This window comes from Erinaceus europaeus, chromosome 8 (genome assembly GCF_950295315.1).
Source record: "Erinaceus europaeus chromosome 8, mEriEur2.1, whole genome shotgun sequence".
NCBI classification, from domain to species: Eukaryota; Metazoa; Chordata; class Mammalia; order Eulipotyphla; family Erinaceidae; genus Erinaceus; species Erinaceus europaeus.
In genome coordinates, this window is record NC_080169.1 from 123,307,548 (window position 1) to 123,320,918 (window position 13,371).

Below are 13,371 nucleotides of genomic sequence, written 5' to 3' on the forward strand. Positions count from 1 at the left end.
ATATTGGCAGAACTCTTTTCCATCTAAATTTTAGTGGCACCTTCAACGACACAAATCCAATTGCAAGGAAGTTTAAAACAAAAATAAATCAATGGGACTACATCAAATTAAAAATCTTGCACAGCAAAAGAAACCACTACCCAAACCAAGAGACCCCTCACAGAATGGGAGAGGATCTTTACATGCCAGACATCAGACAAGAGGCTAATAACAAAAGTATATAAAACAAATAACAAGAGTAGAGGTTAATAACAAAAGTATATAAAACAAATAACAAGAGTAGAGGTTAATAACAAAAGTATATAAAACAAATAACAAGAGTATATAAGTAACAAAAGTATATATCTCATCAAACTCAACAAGAAAACAAACAGCCTCATCCAAAAATGGGGAGAGGATATGAACAGAATATTCACCGGAGCAGAGATCCAAAAGGCTAACAGACATATGAAGAAAAAGGCTTCACACCTGAATTCTTTTTAACTTTTTATTATCTTTTTTATTTATTGGATAAAAACAGCCAGATCTTAAGAGGGAAGGGGGTGACAAGAGAGACAGAGAGACAGACCTGCAGCCCTGCTTCACCACTCGTGAAGCTTCCCTTTTGTAGGTGGGGACCAGGGGTTTGAACCTGGGTCCTTACACACTGTAACATGTGTGCTCAACCAGATGCACGGGCCCCTACACCTGAATTCTTTAGAATCGGGAAGCAAAGGCAGCAGCCTGGGAGTGACCTGTGACAGGTGTGAGCTCGGGACCCAGCTCGGCTCTGAGAGGAGACCTGGGCCAAGAGCCGTCAAGGAGGTGACAGGCACTGAGGACACAAGCAGGGGGACAGATGGACAAGGCTTATGCAACCCCTGGCCATGTCTACAGGCCTGGGGTCACTCTGGAGGAAGGCAGGGCTGAAGGGGGCTGGGGACCCAGTGCTCCCCCCAATCCACCAGGTGGACGAGGTAGTGGACTCGTCTGGCATCTTGGGGGATGCGAAACTGTATCCCTGAAGAAGGAAGGAAGGAAGGAAAGAAGAAAGAAGGGAGGGCAAGGGAAAGGACAGGGGTGAGCTGTGTAGTAGCATGCAGGACAGCAGGGCGTGCGTGAGCGTCTGGACACAAGAGCAAAGCAGAAGGAAACAGGAGGGCAGGGGGAGGGAGGGCAGGGCAGGAAAAGGGAGAGCAGGGCAGGGGAGGGGAGGGCAGGGCAGGACAGGGGAGGAGAGGGCAGGGAAAGGGAGGGGAGGGCAGAGGAGGAGAGGGGAGGGCAGGACAGGGGAGGAGAGGGCAGGGAAAGGGAAGGGAAGGCAGGGGAGGGGAGAGCAGGGGAGGGGAGGAGAGGGCAGGGCAGGACAGGGGAGGAGAGGGCAGGGAAAGGGAGGGGAGGACAGAGGAGGAGAGGGGAAGGCAGGACAGGGGAGGGGAAGGCAGGGGAGGGGAGAGCAGGGGAGAGGAGGAGAGGGCAGGGCAGGGCAGGACAGGGGAAGGGAGGGCAAGGCAGTGCAGGGCAGGAAGGGCAGGTCAGGGGAGGGGAGGGCAGGGCAGGTCAGGAAAGGGGAGGGCTGGGCAGGACAGGGGAGGGGAGGGCAGGTCAGGAAAGGGGAGGGGAGGGCAGGGCAGGACAGGGGAGGGGAGGGGAGGGCAGGGCAGGGGTGGGGAGGGCAGGTCAGGAAAGGGGAGGGGAAGGCAGGTCTGGGGTGGGGAGGGGAGGTCAGGAAAGGGGAGAGCAGGGCAGGTCAGAGGAGGGGTGGAGAGGGGTGGGCAGGTCAGGTCAGGGCAGGGCAGGGGTGGGCAGGTCAGGGGTAGGGAGGGCAGGTCAGGAAAGGGGAGGGGAGGGCAGGTCAGGGGTGGGGAGAGCAGGGCAGGAAAGGGGAGGGGAGAGGCAGGAAAGGGGAGGGGAGAGGCAGGAAAGGGGAGGGGAGGACAGGGTGGGGAGGGAGCCACATGGCACAGCTGCCTTCTGCTGGACGCCCCCAGAAACTTTGAGCTCTCCTGCGTTTGCATGGTGCTGTCCACTGGGTGACCTGAATTGTCAGGGCACGTGGTTTCTGATGCTTTTGCGGACAGAGAGCTTCTCTCTTGGTTCTAAGTAAGAGAAGGAAGTTCACAGAGAGAGACCCACACAGCCTGCTCTGTCATCTACGGTTGGGTTTATGCGATGCTTGCTCTCATTTCTACTAAGACAAAAAAAGGAAGAAGAAAGAACGGAAGGAAGGAAGGAAGGAAGGAACGAAGGAAGGAAGGAAGGAAGGAAGGAAGCCGTGTGCTGGGTTCTTTACTGTGGGCCTAGCTGGAAAGGGCAGTAGCACATTCAGAGCTGCACCGCCCGCCTGAGAGCCGAGGAAGCCCCAGCACAAGTGAGAGTGGAGTGGGTTCCAGGAAGCCGGCAGGAAGCTCTGTGGGGGAGGAGGGAAAGCAGCCCTGGGGAGCGCGCCAGGCCTTGCAGATGCACCCCATGCACGGCCTCCCTGAGCTGCCTCCAAGACCAGTTGGTAACCGGAGAGGCGGAGGAGAGAGACCAGAACACTGAGCTGTCACCCGCAGAGCTTCCTCAGTGCTGTCCACGGCACCTCCGTGTGGTGCCAGGGCTCAAACCCAGGACCCCTCACCACTTTCAACTCTCACACCCTTTCTTATTTTACTTATTTATTTTTAATTTGTTATGAAAGAGAAGATAGTAACACAGAGAGAGAGACCAGAACACTCTCAACTCTGGCATGAGGTGTTACTATAGATTGAATCTTGGGAGTCTGGCGGTAGCACAGTGGGTTAAGGGCATGTAGCGCACAATGCAAGGACCGGCATAAGGATCCCGGTTCGAGCCCCCGGCTCCCCACCTGCAGGGGAGTCACTTCACAGGCGGTGAAGCAGGTCTGCAGGTGTCTGTCTTTCTCTCCCCCTCTCTGTCTTCCCCTCCTCTCTCCATTTCTCTCTGTCCTATCCAACAACGACGACATCATCAACAACAACAACAATAATAACTACAACAATAAAAAAAATAAGGGCAACAAAAGGAAAAATGAATAAAATAAAATAAATGCTTAAAAAAAGATAACTTGAATCTTCAGCCTTTGGGGTCTCAGATGCACAGGAAATATCTTGTTTGCACGATATTCATTGATTCATTTGTTTTTACCAGATAAAGGCTCAGTTCAACAAACACAGCACAGCTCTGGCTTTTGGTGGAGCTGGGACTGGACCTCAGGCATGGAAGTACTTTTACGTGAGCATTATGCTGTCTCCCGGGCCTAGGGTTATCACTGGGCCTAGGTGCCTGCACCATGAGTCCTCTACTCCTGGAGGCCATTTTCCCCATTTTGTTGCTGTTGTTATTGTTGTTACTGTTGTTGTCGTTATTGCTATTGGATAGACCAGAAAGAAATGGAGGGAGGAGGGGAAGACAGAGAGGGGGAGAGAAAGACAGACACCTGCAGACCTGCTTCACCGCCTGGGAAGCGACTCCCCTGCAGGTGGGGAGCCGGGGGCTCGAACCGGGATCCTTATGCCGGTCCTTGCGCTTTGCACCGTGTGCGCTTAACCTGCTGCGCTACTGCCCGACTCCCAAAATTCGATCTATAGTAACACCTCATGCCAGAGTTGAGTGTGTCCTTCCTTCCTTCCTTTCTTCCTTTCTCTCTCTCTCTCTCTCTCTTTCTTTCTTTCTTTCTCTCTCTCTCTCTCTCTTTCTCTCTCTCTCTCTTTCTTTCTTTTTTCCCTCCAGGGTTATTGCTGGGGCTCAGTGCAGGCACTACAAATCCACTGCTCCTGGAGGTCAATGTGTTGGTCTGCTTCTAAATTCTGCTTCTAAGACCCCTTCTGTTGCATTGCTTGACGCTGTGGTCTATTTACATCATCATTGTTTTCATTGGTTTAATCCCCACTGGTTTGTGTGCTAGTTTCCTTCTCCCCACCCCCTATCCTACGTACTTCCTCTTCTTGACACTTCTGCCTCAGGAGACATAAAAGACAGGGCTTTCTAATGAAGAGAGATTAGATTAGAAGAGATTAGATCAATAAAGATTGAACTGCGTTCCCAGCTCAGCCATGAGTCCCTGGTTGTCTCTCTACTGCCTGCGAAGCTAGCCCCCTGGCAAATGGCGCCCTGAACAAGGACTGGCACCAATGCTTTCCATTTTACTGGGTAGGACAGAGAGAAATTGAGAGAGGAGGGGGAGATAGGGAGAGAGGAGAGACACCTGCAGACCTGCTCCACCACTCATGGAGCTTTCTCCCCTTGCAGGTGGGGAGTTGGGGTTTGAACCCAGGTCCTTGTACTTAACCAGGTGCACCACCACCTGGCCCCCCAAAGGGCAGTTTTCTTAGCACAAATCAAAGCTATAAATCATCTGATATACCCAACCCCAATTTTTGGGTGGTAAAAACATTGTATGGTTGTGTGTTTCTAACTGAAAAATGCGTCATGACTTTTTCCACAACCCCTTACGTGCGCTATACAATGCATTATCTTTGATGATTTCTCTGATAATGGCTGCTATGGTGATTTCACCAGAGCTGCTCTGCTGTGACTCACGGTGAGGCCAGGGAAGGAGCCTGTCTTGGAGTGAGAAGATGAGTCTGTAGCAGCACCACCGAGCTGTCTCCCTGCCCCTGCCCCCGTGAGCTCAGCGTCAGAGCCCGGGCGTGAGGCTCCCTCCTTACCCGTCATCCCAAGACCCTTCCCATCTCTAAAGCAGGCTGACTCCTACCTCGAGGGCCCCAGGCCCCGGCTCTTCCCATCGGCATGTCTCTGCTTGGGGATCCCCCGAGGAGCTCACTCGAGGGGGGTTACAGAGTTCTGTGTCTCAGTCTCTCCTTCCTTCCACTGGCCAGTGATCCTGTCAGAGCCTCATGCCTGTGTCCTTGTCCCACCTCTCCCCAAAGACCTCTTCTTTTAGCATTTTTATTGGGGGGATTAATGGTTCACAGTCAACAGTAAATACAGTTGTTGATACGTCGGTAAAAGTTCTCAGTTTTCTGCAAAACGTTCTGTCCCCCAGCCCAGGTCCTCCTCCACCATCAGCACCAGGACCTGAAGGCTCCCCCTCCCCACTACCCAGAGTCCTTTACTTTGGGGCAAGACACCAGACCCAGTCCACATTCTGCTTGGTGTTTCCCTTCTGTTCTGATTTCTCCACTTCTGTCCCTGAGTGAAAACAGCCCGTCTTCATCCTCTTTCTGGCTGATCTCACTTCACAGGATTCCTTCCAGCTCCATCCCAGAGGAGGGGAAGAAGGTGACTTCACCCTTCTTCACAGCTGAGTAGTATTCCACTGTGTATCTAGACCACAGCTGTCTCAGCCACTCATCTGTTGTTGGACACCTGGGCTGCTTTCAGGTTGTGGCTGTTACACATTGTGCTGCTGTGAACACAGGTGCACACAGATCTTTCTGGATGGGTGTATTGGGTTCCTTAGGATCTATCGCCAGGAGAGGAACTGCAGGGTCACAGGGCAGGTCCCCTTCCAGCTTCTGAGAGTCTCCAGACTGCTCTCCACAGGGGCTGGAATCATTGACATTCCCACCAGCAGTGAGGAGGGACCTCTGTCCCCACAGCCTCTCCAGCATTTGCTGCTGCTGCCTTTTCTGCTGTGTGACATTCCCACAGGGGCGACGTGGTGTCTCACTGCCGTCTTTATCTGCATTTCTCTGACCGTCAATCACCTGGAGCATCTTTTCATGTCTGTTGACCCTTTGCATCTCTGCTTTGGTGACTCTTCTGTCCATATCCTCTCCACACCTCTTCCTTTTAAGTGCAGAGAAAGATGAGGAGGAAGAAGAGAGTCACCACGGCCCTACTCCGCCATCATGAGGCTGCTCCCAGGGTTCCGTGTGGTGCTCTCCTGTGGAGCCAGGGCTCTGGTCCAGGCCCCTTGGGCACGGCAAGGTGGCTGAGCACCTCCAGCCCTGAAATCGCTCTTCCTTTTATTTATTTTTACTGTGCTGATTTGTTTTTATTGCCTCAAGGTGGTCACTGTGACTAGAGAGCTGCACGATGAATCCACAGCCCCTGTGAACATTTATTCTTTCCCCACCCCCCATGTTTTGTCTTTCTATCTGTGGAGTCAGAGAGAAATTGATGTGGGAGGGAGTGATGGAGAGGGAGAGAGACAGAGACACTTGCTCTGCTGGTTCACCACTCTTGAAGTGGAGACCAAGGGCTTGAACCCAGGTCCTTGTGCACATGGTACACCATGTGCACTCAGCCAGGTGCATCACTGGCCGGCCCCCGCCTCCCTCACCAAGTGGGGTGGCACCCTGGTGCCTCTGCCGTTCACTCACCTGTGGAGAAGCTGCCAGGAACACGACCTGCTGGGCTAGCTTCGAGGGCAGGAGACAGATGACTGGGGACTCACGGCTGAGCTGGAAACGCAGTTCAATCTTTATTGATGAGTGGGGATGCAGTGCAGTCAATCAAATCTCCCTTTATTAGAAAATCCTGGCCTTTATATCTCCTGAGACGGAAGTGTCAGGTCAGGAAGAGGAAGTACACAGGATAGGGGGTGGGGAGAAGGAAAAAGCGTGAAAACCAGTGGGGATTAAACCAGTGCGGGTCTCAAATAGACCACAGCGTTAAGCAGTGCGATCGAACCTAACATGATGATCAAAACAGAAGGGGTCTTAGAAGCAGAATTAGAAGCAGACCAACAACTGCCCAGGAAGATAGCGGTGAGGCAAGGCCAAGAGACCCCACGCACGCAGGCTTCCCACTTCACCACTGACCACCACTGTCAGATGACGAGCCTGGTCTGTACAGCATCGGAGCCAGAGAGTGCTCTAGGTCTCCCAGAACAGAACTGAGCAGTGCTCCAGTACAGACAGACAGACAGAAAAGTCGCCCCTGTACCTTCCTTTCCCCGCTCCCATCCGAGTGCTAACCAGGCCCGACCCTGCTTAGCTCCCGAGACCAGACGAGACTGGGCGTGTTCAGGTGGCGGTCAGGCCTTTCCCTTCTCTACCTGAGAGTCAGCTCAGGGTGACTTTCTTTCTATTAGATCAGGACCAGCCAGGTGGCTCAGGGGATAGCTCCCCTGGTGGGGCACACAGCTCGCACGTCTGAGGCTCATGTTTGATCCCTCACACCTCATGTCCTGGAGTAGGTAGTCCCCTCTCTCTCTGTCCATCCCTCCCTCTCTCCCTCTCTCTCTCCATCCCTCTCTCCCTCTCTCTCTCCATCCCTCTCTCCCTCTCTCTCCCTCTCTGTCTCTCCCTCTCTCTCTCCCTTCTTCTCTTTCTCCCTCCCCCCCCTCTCCCTCTCCCTCCCTCCCTCTCTCCCTCTGTCTCTCCCTCCCTCTTTCTCTCCTTCTCTCTCCCTCTCTTTCCCTCTCTCTCTCCCTCTCTCTCTCCCTCTCTCTCCCTCTCTCTCTCTCCCTCTTTCTCTCCCTTTCTCTCTCCCTCTCTCTCCCTTTCTCTCCCTCTCTCTCTCCCTCTTTCTCCCTCTCTCCCCCCTCTCCCTCTCTCTCTCTCTCCCTCCTTCTTTCTCTCTCTCCCTCTCTCTCTCCCTCTGTCTCTCCCTCTCTCTCTCTCTCTCTCCCCCTCTCTCTCTCTCCCTCTGTATCTCCCTCCCTCTTTCTCTCTCTCCCTCTCTCCCTCCCTCTTTTTCTCTCTCTCTCCCTCTCTCTCTCCCTCTGTCTCTCCCTCCCTTTTTATCTCTCTCTCCCTCTCTCTCCCTCTCTCTCTCCCTATTTCTCCCCCTCTCTCTCCCTCTTTCTCTCCCTCTCTCTCCCTCTCTCTCTCCATATCTCTCCCTCTCTCTCCCTATTTCTCCCCCCCTCTCCCTCTCTCTCTCCCTCTCTCTCCCTTTCTCTCTCTCTCTCTCTCCATCTCTCTCCCTCTCTCTCTCTCCCTCTTTCCCTCTTTCTCTCCCTCTCTCTCCCTCTCTTTCCCTCTCTCTCTCCCTCTTTCTCTCCCTCTCTCTCCCTCTCTCTCCCTCTCTTTCCCTCTCTCTCTTCCTCTCTCTCTCCCTCTCTCTCTCTCCCTCTCTCTCCCTCTCTCTTTCCCTCTCTCCCTCTCTCTCTCCCTCTTTCTCCCTCTCTCCCCCCTCCCTCTCTCTCTCCCTCTCTCTCTTCCTCTCTCTCTCTCCTTCTCTCTCTCCCTCTCTCTCTCCCTCTCTCTCTTCCTCTCTCTCTCTCTCCCTCTCTTCCTCTCTCTCTCTCTCAACTTTATGTAATTAAATAAAATCAAATGTGGGGGATAGGAGACACCACCATGATTCTGCAAAAGACTTTTCTGCCTGGGTCTCCGAGGTCCCAGGTTCAATCCCCTGCACCACCATCATCCAGACCTGAGAAGGTTTCTTGGTAAATAATAATAATAATAATGGCAGCAACAATAATGTTAGTAGTAGCAATGATAAGGCTGGGGAAATAGCATAATGGTTTTGCAAAAAGACTTTCATACCTGGGGCTCTGAGATCCCAGGTCCAATCCCCAGCACCACCATCAGCGAGAGCTGAGCAGTGCTCTGAATACATAATAACAACAGCAGTAACAGTAGCAGTAGTAGTGATGGGCTGGGGAGACAGCCGTAAAGGTTTTGCAAAACAATTCTGATGCCCGAGGCTGTGAGGTCTCAGTTTCAAATTCCAGCACCGTCAGCCAGAGCTGAGTAGGACTCCAGTCTCTCCCGGTTTGTCATTCTCTCTCATAAAGAAAAAGAAGTGGGGGAAACCCAGGCAGAATGAGGGTCAGCAGGTTAGCTCTCCCAGACAGTGTGCCTGCTCTGCTGTGCTCGCAGCCTAGAGACCCTCACCACACCCCTACCCGGCCACGCGCACTGGGAGCTCCAGTGCAGTGACGCCATTCTCTCTCCCTCCATCTGTCTGTCTCTGTCTTTCTAGCTGAAAAAAAATCAGCCTGGAGTAGTGAAGCCCTGGCAACAAGGAAATGAAAAAGAGAATCCATCGAAATGAAGGTCTCCTGATAATCCGAGAGAACGCGTGTTCTCCTGTGCGGGAGGGGAGTCTCCTGAATTTATGGTCTCTCCACGCAGGCGACCTCCATGGTGGCATGTGGCTTCCCTCTCCCCCGGGCCCCTGCCTTCTGGCGTGTCCTCTTCTTCCTCCTCCTCCTCTACTCCCTTCAGCCAACACCTGCCTCTTGTCAGCGATTGCCTCGGGCACCTCCAGGCCCTCTGCTCTGTCTCTCTCTCCCCTATCTCCCCCTCCTCAGTTTCTTTCTGTCCTGTGCAATAAAATGGAAAAAATGGCCTGCAGGCTCAGTGCATTCACAGTTCAGGCACTGAACACCAGCGATAACCCTGATGTCAATAAATGAAAGAAAGAAAGGAAAGAAAGAGAGAGAGAAAGAAAGGAAGGGAGGAAGGGAGGAAGGAAGGAAGAGAAAGAAAGAGAGAGAAAGAGAAAGACTGTTTAAAAAGAGAAGGCTGCTGTCCTCAGTAGTAAAACATAAAGGAACTTCCTTCTGCCCATCACCCAGAAGAGTCCATAAAAAGACATGAAAGAGGTCAGTTTCCACCTCTCTTGACAGCTCGCCCTGTTTCCCTCAGGTCCTCTCTGCCTGTCTGTCACCTTCCCGGGGGACGATTTCTTGACTTGTCTCCTCTGAACATCCTTCACATTTTCTGTAACACCTTGCAGGGCAAATAGGGCAGGGCACGTCTTCCGGAGACAGCAGAATGTCTCTTGGTCCTGGAGGTCAGACAGCAGGAGCTGGGCCTGGGTCTCAAGCATGTTCTGTGCTCCAGCACTGGGCTGCCTCGAGCTAAAAGCCTTGTTCTCTTACTTTCAGATGTGGGAGTCGGGCGGTAGCACAGCGGCTTATGCACACGTGGCACAAAGCGCAACGACCGGCATAAGGATCCCGGTTTGAGCCCCCGGCTCCCCACCTGCAGGGGGGTCACTTCACAGGCGGTGAAGCAGGTCTGCAGGTGTCTGCCTTTCTCTCCCCCTCTCTGTCTTCCCCTCCTCTCTCCATTTCTCTCTGTCCTATCCAACAACGACAACAACAATAATAACTGCAACAATAAAACAAGGGCAACAAAAGGGAATAAATAAATAAATATTAAAAATAAAAGAACCTCGGGGTCGGGCGGTGGCGCAGTGGGTTAAGCGCATGTGGTGCAAAGCGCAGGGACCGGCATAAGGATCCCGGTTCGAGCCCCCGGCTCCCCACCTGCAGGGGAGTCGCTTCACAGGCGGTGAAGCAGGTCTGCAGGTGTCTGTCTTTCTCTCCCCTTCTCTGTCTTCCCCTCCTCTCTCCATTTCTCTCTGTCCTATCCAACAACGAATTGCATCAACAAGGGCAATAATAATAACCACAACGAAGCTACAACAAGGGCAACAAAAGGGGGAAAAAATGGCCTCCAGGAGCAGTGGATTCATGGTGCAGGCACCATGAATAACCCTGCAATAACCAGCAATAACCAGCAATAACCCTGGAGGAGGAAAAAAAATAAATAAATAAAATAAAATAAAATAAAAGAACCTCAAGTCTTACCCCCACATACAGAAGACTAGAATTCCCTTTAGCTGAGCACAAGAAGCTCCCTCAACATAGAGGGGAGCACTCTAGGACTTTCTGCAAGGCCCTTCCCTCTTCCACCTGCCGACTGGGGTATCAGACAGGGTTCTCCTAGGGCCGGAACTCCCTGTGTGATGTCACAGGACTCTGTGAGGTGGCCCCTGTGGGCAGGGCAGGGTGGCGGGTGTGGTGAGGCATTGGCTGAGCACTCAGCTGACCGCTGGGCTGGGCACCATCCCTGCTGTGAGTTGAACCCCCCCCCCCACAGGCTCAGTGGAAGAGAAGACCTCAGTGACCCCGCTGGGAAGAGAGGACAGCAAGACAGGCCCTGGGGGGTGGGGGTGGGGTCTCTGGGAGGACGGGCAAGGGGGTCCTCTCTCCTCCTCTTAGGCCTGGGGCCTCTCAGATTAGGATACAGAAGATTTCATCTCTTTAAGATTTAAACATGTCTATTCATCTTTGAGAAAGAAAGAGAGAGGATAAGAGGGAGGAGGGAGAGAGAGAAGGAGAAAGAATGAGAGGGAGAGGGGAAGAGAGAGAGAAAGGGAAAGAGACAAGAAAAGACAGGGAGAGGGAGGGAGAAGGAGAGAGAGAAGACCAGAGCCCTGTGTAGCTTTGGCTTATATAGCAGTGCTGGGGATTGAACCTGGGGCCTCCAGGGCCTCCTCAAGTATGCAAGCCCTGTGTTGTAACACATGGAACTCTCTCCCTAGCCTTGTGCAGTTTTTATCTGCGTAAGACCAGAGCAAATGCAGGAATGGGAATCAAGCAACTTCAGGTGTGCAGGCCCTGTGTCTGTCTAATGCACTGAGCTGTCTGTTCCCTGGGCCCAAGAGCTGAGTGATTAGCAAGAGAGTCTGGGGAGTTGGGCGGCAGCACAGCGGGTTAAGTGCAGGTGGCACAAAGCACAATGACCGGCATAAGGATCCCGGTTCGAGCCCCCGGCTCCCCACCTGCAGGGGAGTCACTTCACAGGCGGTGAAGCAGGTCTGCAGGTGTCTGTCTTTCTCTCCCCCTCTCTCCATGTCTCTCCATTTCCCGTCCTCTCTCCATTTCTCTCTGTTCTATCCAACGACAACAACAATAACAACAATAATTACAACAATAAAAAAACAAGGGCAACAAAAGGGAATGAATAAATAAATATTAAAAATTTTTGAAAAAGAAAGGGAGAGTCTCAGTGGAGGTGGGTGGGCTGACAGAATGATGTTCCTCCTTCCAGAACCAGTTTTGTCAGCTGTCTGTCCACTGTCTTAAGACGAGTGCCCCTAGAGATTCCTGCTTATTCAGAAGAGACAAAGCCTGTGATGTCACCAGAGAGTGTCAGGTGTTGTAGAGGCATTAAGATGACTCACAGAGAATGGCAGGCTACAAAAAACAATCCTTCCCAGAAAAATCCATGGTGACAGTTTCTGAAAGAATCCTTATGCTGGGGGCTGATGGTGGTGCAACTGGTTAAGCGCACATGTCACCAAGTGTAGGGACCTGGGTTCTAGCCCCCACTACCCACCTGCAGAGGGGAAGCTTCCAAGTGGTGAAGCAAGTACTGCAGGCCTCTCTCTCCTTCTCTATCAACTCTTTCCCTCTTAATTCAATTCTGTCCCGTGAAATTTAAAAAAAGAAATAGTGACCGTCAGAAGCCATAGATTCATTGTGCCAGCCCTGAGCCTCAGCAATACCCTGGTGGCAATTAAAAAATTAATTAAAATGAGTCATTTTTTATCACTATTGTTCTTCTTATTAAACATTTGCTTATTTCTGTGTGTGTGTGTGTGTGTGTGTGTGTGTGTGTGTGAGAGAGAGAGAGAGAGAGAGAGAGAGGAGAGGAGGATATCAGAGCACTGCTCAGCTCTAACTTATGGAGTTTTAGGGCATTGAACCTGGGATTTTGGATCCTCAAACATGAGTCTGGTGCATAACCTGTGTGCTGTCTCCCAGCCCTGTTAAGATTTTGTTAGGCCAGCTAGGGAATGAACAGGGCCCTCTGCAGTCAATCCTGTTAATACATCTTTCCATCCCTATCTTTTTAAATTTTTTTTATTGTAAAGTCTATCATGTCAGATAGGAATATAGCTGTTCCTGCCCTTTTTTGTGGGCCACTGGCTTGTATGATAGTTTTCCATCCTTCCACTTTGAGTCTGATTTTGTCTTGTTGAGTTAGGTGGGTTTCCTGTAGACAGCATATTGTTGGGTTGTGTTTTCTGATCCATCTTCCTACTCTGTGCCTTTTAATAGGTGAATTCAGGCCATTGACATTTATTGATATCAAAGATTGAAGTTTTTTAACGCCATTCTTATAGATTTTTAGGGTGTTCCGATATATGGCATATTTATGGTGGTCTGACTGTTTATAGGAGACGTTTCAGAACTTTTTTCAGGGCAGTCTTGGTGATAGTTGATTCTCTCAACTGTTGCTTGTCTGTGAAGGTTTCTATGCCTCCATTTAGTCTGAATGACAGTCTAGCAGGATACAGTATTCTTGGTTGACAGACTTTCTCATTGAGCACTCGATAGATATCTTGCCATTCTCTTCTGGCCTGTAGTGTTTGTGTGGAGAAGTTTGCTGCTAATCTTATGGGTTTTCCTCTGTAGTTGACTCCTTGTTTTTCTCTTGCAGCCTTCAGGATCCTTTCTTTATCCTTATTCCTTTCCATTCTAAGTATCACATGTCTTGGTGTCTTTAGGTCTGGGTTAATTCTGTTTGGGACCCTCTGGGCTTCTTGAGCCTTTATGTCTTTTATGTTGTCTAGACTAGTTCTCAGCTATTATGTCCTGAAGAATGCTTCCTTCCCTTCAGTTGGGAAATTGTGCAGATGTGGTCGAACACTGGCAGGGCCCACAAACCATTGTATTTCCATGCAAGTTCACATTATCCCCTTAGGCCATTGCTAATAGTTAAA